This window comes from Hesperophylax consimilis, chromosome 22, assembly GCF_061612785.1.
Source record: "Hesperophylax consimilis isolate HC1 chromosome 22, BYU_Hcon_1.0, whole genome shotgun sequence".
Lineage (NCBI taxonomy): Eukaryota > Metazoa > Arthropoda > Insecta > Trichoptera > Limnephilidae > Hesperophylax > Hesperophylax consimilis.
The window spans coordinates 24,298,107-24,308,953 of NC_142857.1; the positions used below are offsets into that span (position 1 = coordinate 24,298,107).

General features: G+C 34.4%; 1 protein-coding gene across 1 annotated transcript in view; it reads right to left on the reverse strand.

Annotated features, from left to right (window-relative positions):
- Ogg1 (8-oxoguanine DNA glycosylase) overlaps positions 1–10,847 on the reverse strand; it is a 427,234-nt gene that overhangs the window by 48,554 nt on the left and 367,833 nt on the right. The gene's annotated exons all lie outside the window — the stretch shown is intronic.

The following is a 10,847-nucleotide window of genomic DNA, read 5'->3' on the forward strand; positions in this document are numbered from 1 at the left end:
GGTGTAGAGGATCCACCTGGCAGCATCCGTTCAGCAGTGGCATCTCTGAACTGGCTGCAGAATTATAAGCTGGACGATATGCTGTCACGTGGTAACTGGAGAAGTCCCAATACCTTTGCCAGGTTCTATAGAAGGGAAATTGCAGAATCGGCTGGCCGAGTCAACACCGACCCATCTGTTGCTGACCTTTTTCAACCTCTGTAACTGGTTAGCTGATTTCTGGAAATCTTGCCCCTATTTTCTTTTTAGCAAATAAATTTAAATATTATATTTGATTCACATTAGCATAATGTCACCAGGCGATAACAAACAATATCTCACTTTATAGGTTTTAAATAAAGCCTAGATGCTACATAATGAAAAAGTTTTACCTTACAATAAAACTTATATTATGTACTTAGCTTTATTTAAAACCTAGGCAAGGGCTGCCTGATGAGATCTAATGAAACACGAAATTATAGCATCATTGATGGCGTCCCCACTACTGGCGCCGCCTGAAGGATGCATTAGGAACTAGCAGGTGACATTGGCGGGAGATTTAAACTAAGAATTACACACGAACTTGGTAAGAAACGTCGATTTGGCTGCAAAATGGTAATGTTTATCTCACTTTATAGGTTTTAAATAAAGCTAAGTACATAATATAAGTTTTATTGTAAGGTAAAACTTTTTCATTATTTCTACTATTAGTTCGTTATTTCATCCCCAACTGTGTTGAGACGCCCAGAAGGAGTTAAGTTAATCTTCACCTTCAATTCTATCTCAAAATAAAAATGAATATCTCACCTTCAACAACATACTCCCAAAAACACACAAAAACAATAAACTTTGGAACTTCATTTAATTTATTTTTCACTTTTGAATATACAACCAAAACATCTGCTTGGTAGAAGAAACGAAACTTAATGAAATTAGATAGGAGATTACTACCTTTAAAGATAGATTTAAAACGAATTGATAAAGCAATACAATGGTTATCTCAGTATGTGCTTTTTATTGCCGAATTGACAAAAAGATTTATTAAAAAATCACATTGGGTTTATAAAGACATTTCTTTCTGCTTAGTAATTACAAAATCCTTGATCTAATAATAATAATGTGGCGTATCACTGAGTTAATAGGATGTACGAGATCTTCTGTACATATAGTACCAACGAGAATCAAAACTAGGACCGGATTGTCACCGGATTTCACATTTCACATTCAAGTAAGTTAATGAGTAATGGCAAGTTATACTATTATAGTCACAATAGTGTATGTACAAACGTGAGCTCCTCATGCATTGTTTGGCTGGTTTGCATGAACGTCTGTTCTATTTTTGGACTTATAACAGTGTTTCCAGGTCTAATTTTGTGATTTTCGCAGTTGTTCCTGGTTTTAAATGATCCGGGGTCCCCTGGAAAGTGGGTCTCTCATAATTCGTACATTTGCAACCTATTTAATAATAATAATATTTGGATGACTTGTTCAGCGCCATTTTTATATTTCTAAAATGCTATATCTTATAAACTAGACAAAACTTATGGCTAATAGACTCTTGTCGATCAATAATACAAAATTATATTATGTGCATTGCGTTTGACCAGTGAATGTGATGTTGCGTTATTAGATTATTAGAATAAATTTACCACAGCTATTTCTCACTCTGTCAATTATATTTTTCAGTATTATAATGATTTTTTTCTGTCTTTATGTCTGGGTTAAATCTTCCCCACAGGAAAATTAAACCCTTCCACACACTTTTCCACAAATAATCATCTAGTCAATCCACATTATGCAAGTGCATTATATAAGCAAAATAAATACAACACGTCAAATCACCAGAGATCAAATGGAAAAATAATTCACCGACTCCAGATATTTTCATATCAGAGGGTTCGGCTCGATAGAACTTCTAACTGGACCTATAAATCCTACTGATCCCTCGATTTAAAAATATTTTAAAAATCTTTCGTAATCCTACATGTATATAAAATGACTGATTTTTGCATTTTTATATATAAATTCTTTGACAGATCTAATACGCCTAAATTTTGAATGAGAGAGCTAGGTATAATGCCAGTAGCCGAAATAACAAATGGTTTTATTTTTATAGTCTGAGAATGCCAAATTCTTTTATCTCATTTCCTAAATCTGTGTATTTTCTTATATTTGACAGATTTTTTAATATTACAGGAATTTGGAATAGCGACATCAATGATAAAAGTTATGATTATTATTATTAATAATATGTGCCTAGTATAGTGTATTGTGGCATTCGAATTACTTTGCCATTTGATTAGATAACCGATTATTTTGCTACCATGAAAGATCGTTACGTTGTTTTTCCGCTAACGTGTTGTGTTGGTATAACATATTACTAATATGTTTGTACTTCCCCACTTTTCAACCCCACAAACCGCCATTTGATTAATAATTTTAATTGATTAATTATTATACATGAATTTTATTGCTTTTAATTAGAATGAATGTACTGAAACTGGAAAACTGGACTCCCTTTTTAAACGATTTCGAAATAACACCGTGCTACATTCCTTAATGACATACCAAATGTGCGTTTGACGGATTCATCTATTTTCTGATAATGATAGTGAATAATCTTCGTTACGATTTTTATACAGTAATTTTTTAAAATAAAATGAAGACATATAGATTAAATAATAATGAATTTTATTTTTTCATATCCTGAATCTATTTCTATACAACAATTTCATTTAATAATCCACCATTATTCTTTCAATTTAATTTACTTTTTTTAAACAGTTTTTTTTTCACAGTCTTGCGTGTAACGTATCCTCCACGTAAAAACAGAGTCCAGCGTAAGTGCTAATCATTTAAAGATGTTTGATTTTCGTGAAAATCAACAATCAATTCAACGACTTCATCAGTTTCATGGCAGTCTTGCATTGCCCCTTACTCCAGATCTACCAAAGCCAACGTAGTCAGTCTGCTTCACGATGGGCTTGTACTTGATGTGAACTGGCCTGAAGTTGTCCAGCGGGCCGTGCTGGTGATGGCCGGGACGAGACCTGAAGTTTCCGTTGAAGAGACCAAATCGTAGCGGATTTACCTGGGAAAAGAAAAAAGAATTGTAATATTAGTATTATCTTCTAAGTTGTTCCGGCTGCAGCCAGCTGGGAGAAGGTTGACCTGTTTCTTCTTCTTTGGATAGTGAAGAGGAGAGTTGGTTGAGGTCAAATTAGAATGCTATTACTTGTTTAGCCAGTCAACGGCATCGGAAGTCATTTGGTTCAGCATAGATGTGCTATAACTGATAAAAGGGATATTTCTTCTGCTTTGTGTTCTGTTTGATGAGTCATTTTTTGCTCATAGATGAGATGGACTGATGACCTAAAACAATATGCCTGTTTCGGGTGGATGAGAGCTGCCAAAAATCGTTAAAACTGGATACATTTGATGGACGCCAACATCCAAAGCTCAATTCCTGAAGGCAAATAAAACTCTCATTTGATTAGCTCTGGTGTCATAAAAATTCCACATATTTTTTTGTCTGAAATTACAACTCACAACTGCTCCCAACCATCTGGAGCCAGTGAGATTATGGTATCCTCAATTGGGCTGAGGCTGAAGGCAGTGGGAAGGGAAAGGAGATGGGGAACAGGAAGATGGAGATGTGGTTATTCAGATAACCAAACATATTTCAAGCAACTTTTCAATTCTGAATGGTGGTCTTACACCAGGGTGATACTAAGAGTATCTTCCACTCTGAAACGTGCCGCAAGTATACTTTATATTATTTAAATTAATAAATTGTGAAATAAATCAAATTCATCAATTAAAATTTACTTGTGCACGCCGGAATTTGAACCCGTGACTTTCGGATTGTTAGTCGAGAGGCTGTCAAAATTACCAATGAAATCGAGACAAAATGAATAAATCAATAGAAAAAGTAAGTACTTACATATTGGATGAGCAGTACAAGTGTAAAGAAAACATATAAGAGGGTAATTCTTGAGATGGCTCTGAAAGCGATTGCCATTTTGGAACTAGGAATAATACTGGAGATCTTGATTTGGGCTTCAAAATCAAACTGTTGTCAAAACTCACTGCGCTTCCAATTTATACAAACGTATCAGTGTTTTATTGTTATTTTTGTATTCTGCTAAATTCAATTGATTCGTTTGCAATAAATTATAACTTTGTAAGCAGGAAGGGATAAATTTATGATGAAAAATAATGCGTCGGTTGTAAGTTTTTTGCAAGTTAAACAAAAAGTTCTAATTTTAACCATTTAATTTTTTATTCAATTTGATCAGCTCATGAAAATAATAAAATAAACATTACCATTATGCTTGACAGCTGATCAAAATTAGATAGAAAAGCCTAAATGGGCAGAGAATCGACGATTAACAGGGACCGTTCAGATGTGAAAAATACAAAATGGAGCTCATCATCGATTTGATGGAGTTTGAATTACCCCAATACTATAAAAATATGATAACAAAATACCTTTTTGAATTAAGTAGGTACCTTTGTATTATTTCTGAGAAAATTTTTATGTGTTGGGGATCTCAACCCTCTGAATTTATTGTGTATTTTCCTATTGCATTATTTTTTGCTCCTTCATATTGTCCCCCAAAATCCAATTAAGAACTATTTTCTGTGCCTAAAAAGTGTCACATTTTGAGCTGTTAAGGGTAAACAAAACACAAGTCAATCCATCATTGCCACTATTAAATTCCATATGCCGACTAGGAAGACAAGACAAAATATAACATTCTTCTGCAATACGTACACAACCAACTATCAGATATACTCACTAACTAATAGGATGTATGATTTGGGCAATTTTGGGGGGTACTATTGATATATTCATTGACTCCATTTATAGAATTAAGCGTAATCTATACCAGCACTTTGTTGAATCCTACAAATATGGTAATGAAAAAAACTAAAATCACCAACACGTTGGTAATGTAGTTTTAGTAATTTTAATTATTTTTTAAAATATTTTACTGTTCTAGTATCTATATTATTTTTGTGATTATTATTATTAATTCATAATCTGATGTTTTGTAGATGGCGCTAATTAATTTTTTTTATTAACATATACTTTTTGCAATTTGTGCTTTAAAATTTTAAGATGAATAATTTGTTTGCGCCCTTACATACGTACTATGAATAAGAATAAATAGTTTTGTCTGAATAAAAACTTTATTCTTTGAAGAGAGGAATACAAATACAATATTGTATCGGTAATTCAAACCAAACTTCGATATTCATATATGATCGCTAAAAACATCTAAGGCGATGCCATATGTAGTAATGCAAAATGATGTGTTTTTGGTTTGAAAATTTTGTCGTCTAGAAATGTTTCAGATGGTTTAATTAAATACTGTGAGTAGAATACATCTTGGCCTTTGAAATAATCGAATATTTTTTAGATAAGTCTTTTTATAAGCCCAGAAAAAAATAATGTATAAGGCCTATGAGAACTGCTTTAAAGTTCAAAATCTCGTACTTACGAACCCATTTTCGGTTATGATTTTATTGTATAATGTGGAAAATTAATTAATTTATTTAATGATCGAAAAAAAATTAAATATTTATTTATTTTTCGGAATAACTTTATTGAGTAAAACCTCAAATTGTAATATTTAAATATTGAAGACAATATTAGTGATTTCTAAACGAAAATCTTAAACAGAAAAATCAGAAAAGAATTCTTCTTCTTTCGTATGGTGGGGGGTCAGAGGGGGACATCTAGATCTGCGAGCCATTTTAGGGCCTCAGGCGTCGCCATGTGGACCTCAACAATCCCGCCGGGGAATGAATGGAGCGGGCATTCGTTGACCACATGTTCGGTAGTCTGCACCGCACCACATTCACACATCGCCGACTCTTTAAGGCCCCATCTGTGCATCATGTGGGCACAGCGGCTATGGGAGCACCTTAACCTATTGATGGCGGACCAGGTTTTGCGAGGCAGTGAGAACCCAGGCTGTCTCTCGGTGGGGTCCTGTATGAGATGGGCATTTCCCACGTTAGCCGTTTGCCACTCAAGTTTCCACCTATCTTCTGGGGTGAGAGGTAGTTGGAGGAGCCTCTCTCCTTCCGCCCAGAAGGGCTTTCGGGACTTCAAGCGGCATGCCGGGTGGGAGACGACATCTTCGTGTAGAGGTATTGCGCTTTTTTGCAGCGCCTTCTTGTATTCCCTCAGTGTTGCAATTTCTCGCCTGATGTTTGGCGGGGTTATGTTTGCAAGTACGGGGAGCCAAGGGAGAGGAGTAGATTTTAAAGTCCCGCTGATGGTTCGCATTGTGGCATTAAGCTGAACGTCTACCATGGAAGTGTGGGCGCTTCTAGCCCATACTGGAGCACAGTATTCAGCCGTTGAGAAAACCAGGGCAATGGATGCTGTTCTGAGCGTGTTGGCGTCGCATCCCCAGCTAGTTCCAGCTAGCTTATTAACTAAGTTAAGCCTTGTCCTGGTTTTTAAAAGAAAAGAATTAAATTAGAATTATAAAAATGTGCGGTGAAAAAATGAAGACAATGTTAGTGGTTCTTATTCGAAGTATGATACAGTTAAAAGTGACCGAGGGGAATAGGGTCCCATTAGCTCAGTCGGTAGAGCACTGTCCCGGAAAGACAAGGGTCCTGGGTTCGAGTCCCAGATGTGACCGTTTCCTTTTCTGATTTTTCTGTTTCAGATTTTCGTTTAGAAATCACTAATATTGTCTTCAATATTTAAATATTTATGCCTGAACATCCACAAAATAAAATAAAAGGCACTTTTTGGCCATGTTTTTTTCTTGCATAAATCAAAACAGGCGGATGGTATTAAGCGGGAATTTAAACCTTATTGTCATCTACGTAAGGGTTGTTATTGATAGCGGCTCAATTTAAAATAATACACAACGTAGTGCATCACCTTAAAGAGGTAAAAAGCCATTTTGCGCTTCATCCTTCTACTTCAGTCAATGTTTAGAAAATTCAATTACAAACAATTTTTCAATTCTGAATGGTGATCTCCCAGGATGACACTAAGCCCGCCGTTCCATGGGTTGGTAAGCAATCGACATGAACTGAATGCTGTAAAATTCTGCGCAGAAAATTAAGTTCGCTACAGAAAGGTAATGGTCTGCAGCGAAGTTCAGTGTGGAACTTTTCTGCTAAGGGTCTTAAAGCATTCGGTTTATGTCGATTGCTTACCAACCCGTGAGATGACGGGCTAAGAACGGATTGTTTCGGAGAATTTCAACAATTTGTGGGACTACTTTATTTCCCCCCACATGTGGCAATACTAACACGAATTAATCCGCTGCTATACGCAAGCGAGCATGAGAAGAGGAATCTTCATTCCTGTTTTAGCGTTCGATTCAACCACCAGTACCTCCACTCTTTCTGCCACCGTCACCGCGTTCTGTATAAATTATAATATTCGTCCTCACGAATAAACTAAATCAATTGTGCAGACAATCGTTTGAATCTCCCATCTCTTGAACACAATTTACGGTTTGGGCAGCCGCCGTAAATTACAAATAAGTACAGCCCTCATACAACCACGCTGCCACAAATTCTTCAAATTTCAACGTTCATTTTCAGGTACGGTGAAAGTCGTATTCAAGTTCTGTTTTTATATAATTATAGGCAAGTTGCTTGACAGAACTGAAATAATAACAGAACTTGAAAATTAACTGTGGAATTTGAAGAATTGTTCAAATTCTCCGAAACAACCCGTCCTTAGAGTATCTTCCAATCTAGAATTTTTTTTTCCAAGTCGTTGGGTTTCGAACCTAAGGTAATACTGTCTGATAGTCTGCTGTGGTTCTGAGGGCGCAGAGGTAAACATAAGAAAATAAGCTATAATAGTAGGTACAGATTTATTAACAAATTTCATACATTTCCATATAAGCGCACAATATTTATTATTGTAAAATTTTACTGATTCGTAATAAATATTTTCTTTCGCTATGCCGTGTTCAAAATATTCTTTTGGTATTCCCGTGCACTCCGGAGCTGCCAAACCCTCGGAACTGAGTCTTGCTGATAACCGGCTGGTAGTCCATCACGAATGGGCGATGATTCCTTAGGGCTCCTGCACGACCGGCGCGGCCATTAGACTTGAAGTTACCATTGAACAGTCCTAAACGCCAGAACGGTGTTGCCTGTGGGAAAAAGGTTTAAATTAGGACTATAAGTATCCACTCCTAGCTCACTACGCTTGTGTCGATTTTATGATGTTTTGAAAAAATACTAAATGTTTACTAAAATATATTTTATTCACTTGGCAAGAAAATAATGTACATATATTATTCTAGCTTGTCGTTTCGTCACTTGCAAATATATTTATTTTATATGTGAAAAAATGCATCTCAAAATTCCATGTCAAATGTCATAAATCAGAATTTCAAAACTCACAGTACTGTATTTACATATTTACAGGAAATCCTTATTTTTACTGTGAACAACGATTATTTAGCTAGAAAATATAATAAAAGTCAAGAATATATATTGGAATGTCTTCATTACATAATATTCAGTGAAATAAATATAATATTTAGTAACATATAATATTTAGTGAAATAAATATAATATTTAGTAACATATAATATTTAGTGAAATAAATATAATATTTAGTAACATTATATAATATTTGGTGACATAATAATATAGAGTGAAAAAAAAACATTTCTCTGAATATAACTAGCTATCCTGGAGAAATTACATAATTAGGATAGATATATAAAACAATTATAAATATGTAAACACATTATCTGGTAGGTTGTAAAATTTACAAAACATAATTTTGCAAAAAACAAGTTAACATTGGTGTTTTACCTCAGGGATTCCGATTTAATTAGCGTAAAGTTATTGGATTAATAATCTACAAATAATTTATAATTTTGTCAAATAATTTACAATACTCATATTTAACCTAAAAAATAAGATGCTCCCGAAATACATGTTTAAGAATGTAAATTTTAATTTCGCAATACATGGCTACCCCATGAGAAACTGTGGAGATTTTAGACTTCTAAAAACAAATTTGTAGGGTATCCAAAATAATCTCTATTTTAAAGGATTTAGGATTTTTAACGAATTACCGACAGATGTTAAAAAAGTTAAAAGCTTGCTGCTTTTCGTGAGTTATGCCTAAATACTATAAAGAATGAGTTTTAGATGTATTGTAAAGTGTCCTTAATGTCATAGAAATAAGTTGTTAAAAGGTTTATACTAGATGTAAAAATGTAATTTTTTTATAACTAAATAAAAACATAATCAGAATGGTTTGTCGTTATGTTTTCTCTTTTCTTCTGAATGGCATGGAAGCCTGGGATACGAAATCAGGCATCGGAATGAAAAACAGAAGCAATATACACGGTTAAATGGACACCGTTGTCCCGAAACTCGTACTATAAACTGAAACTTATAAATTTACATTTGGAGTTGACTTTGTGGTACAATTCTGTTTTGATTTGAGCTTTCGTTTTTGAGTAAATAACAGAACCCGAAGTTGGAGTTTTAGGTCAAAAAAGGTTTTTTTTCCGCTTGAACTATGAGTTTCCGGACACTGTATAAGGGCGCATTCTCAAAATACCCTCGATAGTCAGACTGGTTTGAACGGTCGGTGGCGAGTTATGTTTGGGTTCCACCCAGGCGTGGTGTGTTCAATTCCTCAGCTGGCTAAGTCCTCCATCACAACACAAGCAACATTTTCCGCTTAGTGTGGTGGTAGTAGAAGATTTTCAAATATTGTCAGGTTATTCGATACCCGGGAATTTTGTTTCTTTCACTTAAAAAAAAAAAAAATTGTGTAAAATTTTTGAAGTTCTTCATTGAATGGACCAAACTTTGGTGAAGTTGTGGAGGAGATTACCGCATCTTTGGCATAATGAACTAAAGGGAGACAGCAGGGAACCGATAAGAATGGCGGAGGCGTTCCTAGAGGGTCCGGTACTCCAAGGGTTGTAACACCCATGACGATCTAGGGAAAAATTATGATAATAATGGATATATATATGTATATACATACTTACATCAGTAATTTGTGTCAAAATTACAAAAAATAGGAGAACAGCTGTTACGGATGACAAAACTTTCATTTTTAAATTAAACCTCTTAACTGAAGATACTAGTAATGAGTGTGAACACGAAATAGTGATTATAAGAAACCAATTTAAGCCTTTTTTATATGATAGGAAGATTTTTAAAACACCTTTTAATTTTTAAAATATATCACGTTCTTTTTGTGTTTATCCAATCACAATCATTTAAAAAAATTGACCGAAAATCACGATTCACAATATCCACATACAATATTTTAATAGAGTTGATAAAATCATATGACATTTTTTAGCTAAGTCAGCCATTTTCAATTTTGTCAAGTTTTATTCTATTCTTGCATGAATTGGATATTTGTCTAAACAATAAATAAAATTGTTGATCTTGCAAGGTTAGTTTCTCATTGGTCATGCCAAATTTCTCAAGGTCAAACCTGTCTTCGTCTACCATCAGCAATTACTATCGACATAATCACAAAATTTGTTTATGCCGGATTTGAAACCTACGATCTTTCGGTACAGGACCAAGGATTTTACTGCTTTGCTGCAGAGGTGGTCAACTATGGCACTGTTCCGGATTCAGAATCCTACCTCTGGTATACAACCTTTTACCATATTTGAAGATTTTTCTTTATTAGTAAAGTAAAACAAAATGATCCAACAATCTCTCTATTGTTAGAATGTATATATATAAAAAAAAATATTGTAATAAAATCGGGATAGGTATCTTCTTGAAAGATTTAACTTCATATTTCAATGTGTTCCATTTTTAAAGTGTATTAAACAAAAGCATATTAGTTTTTTGACAGATGGATTAAGGAG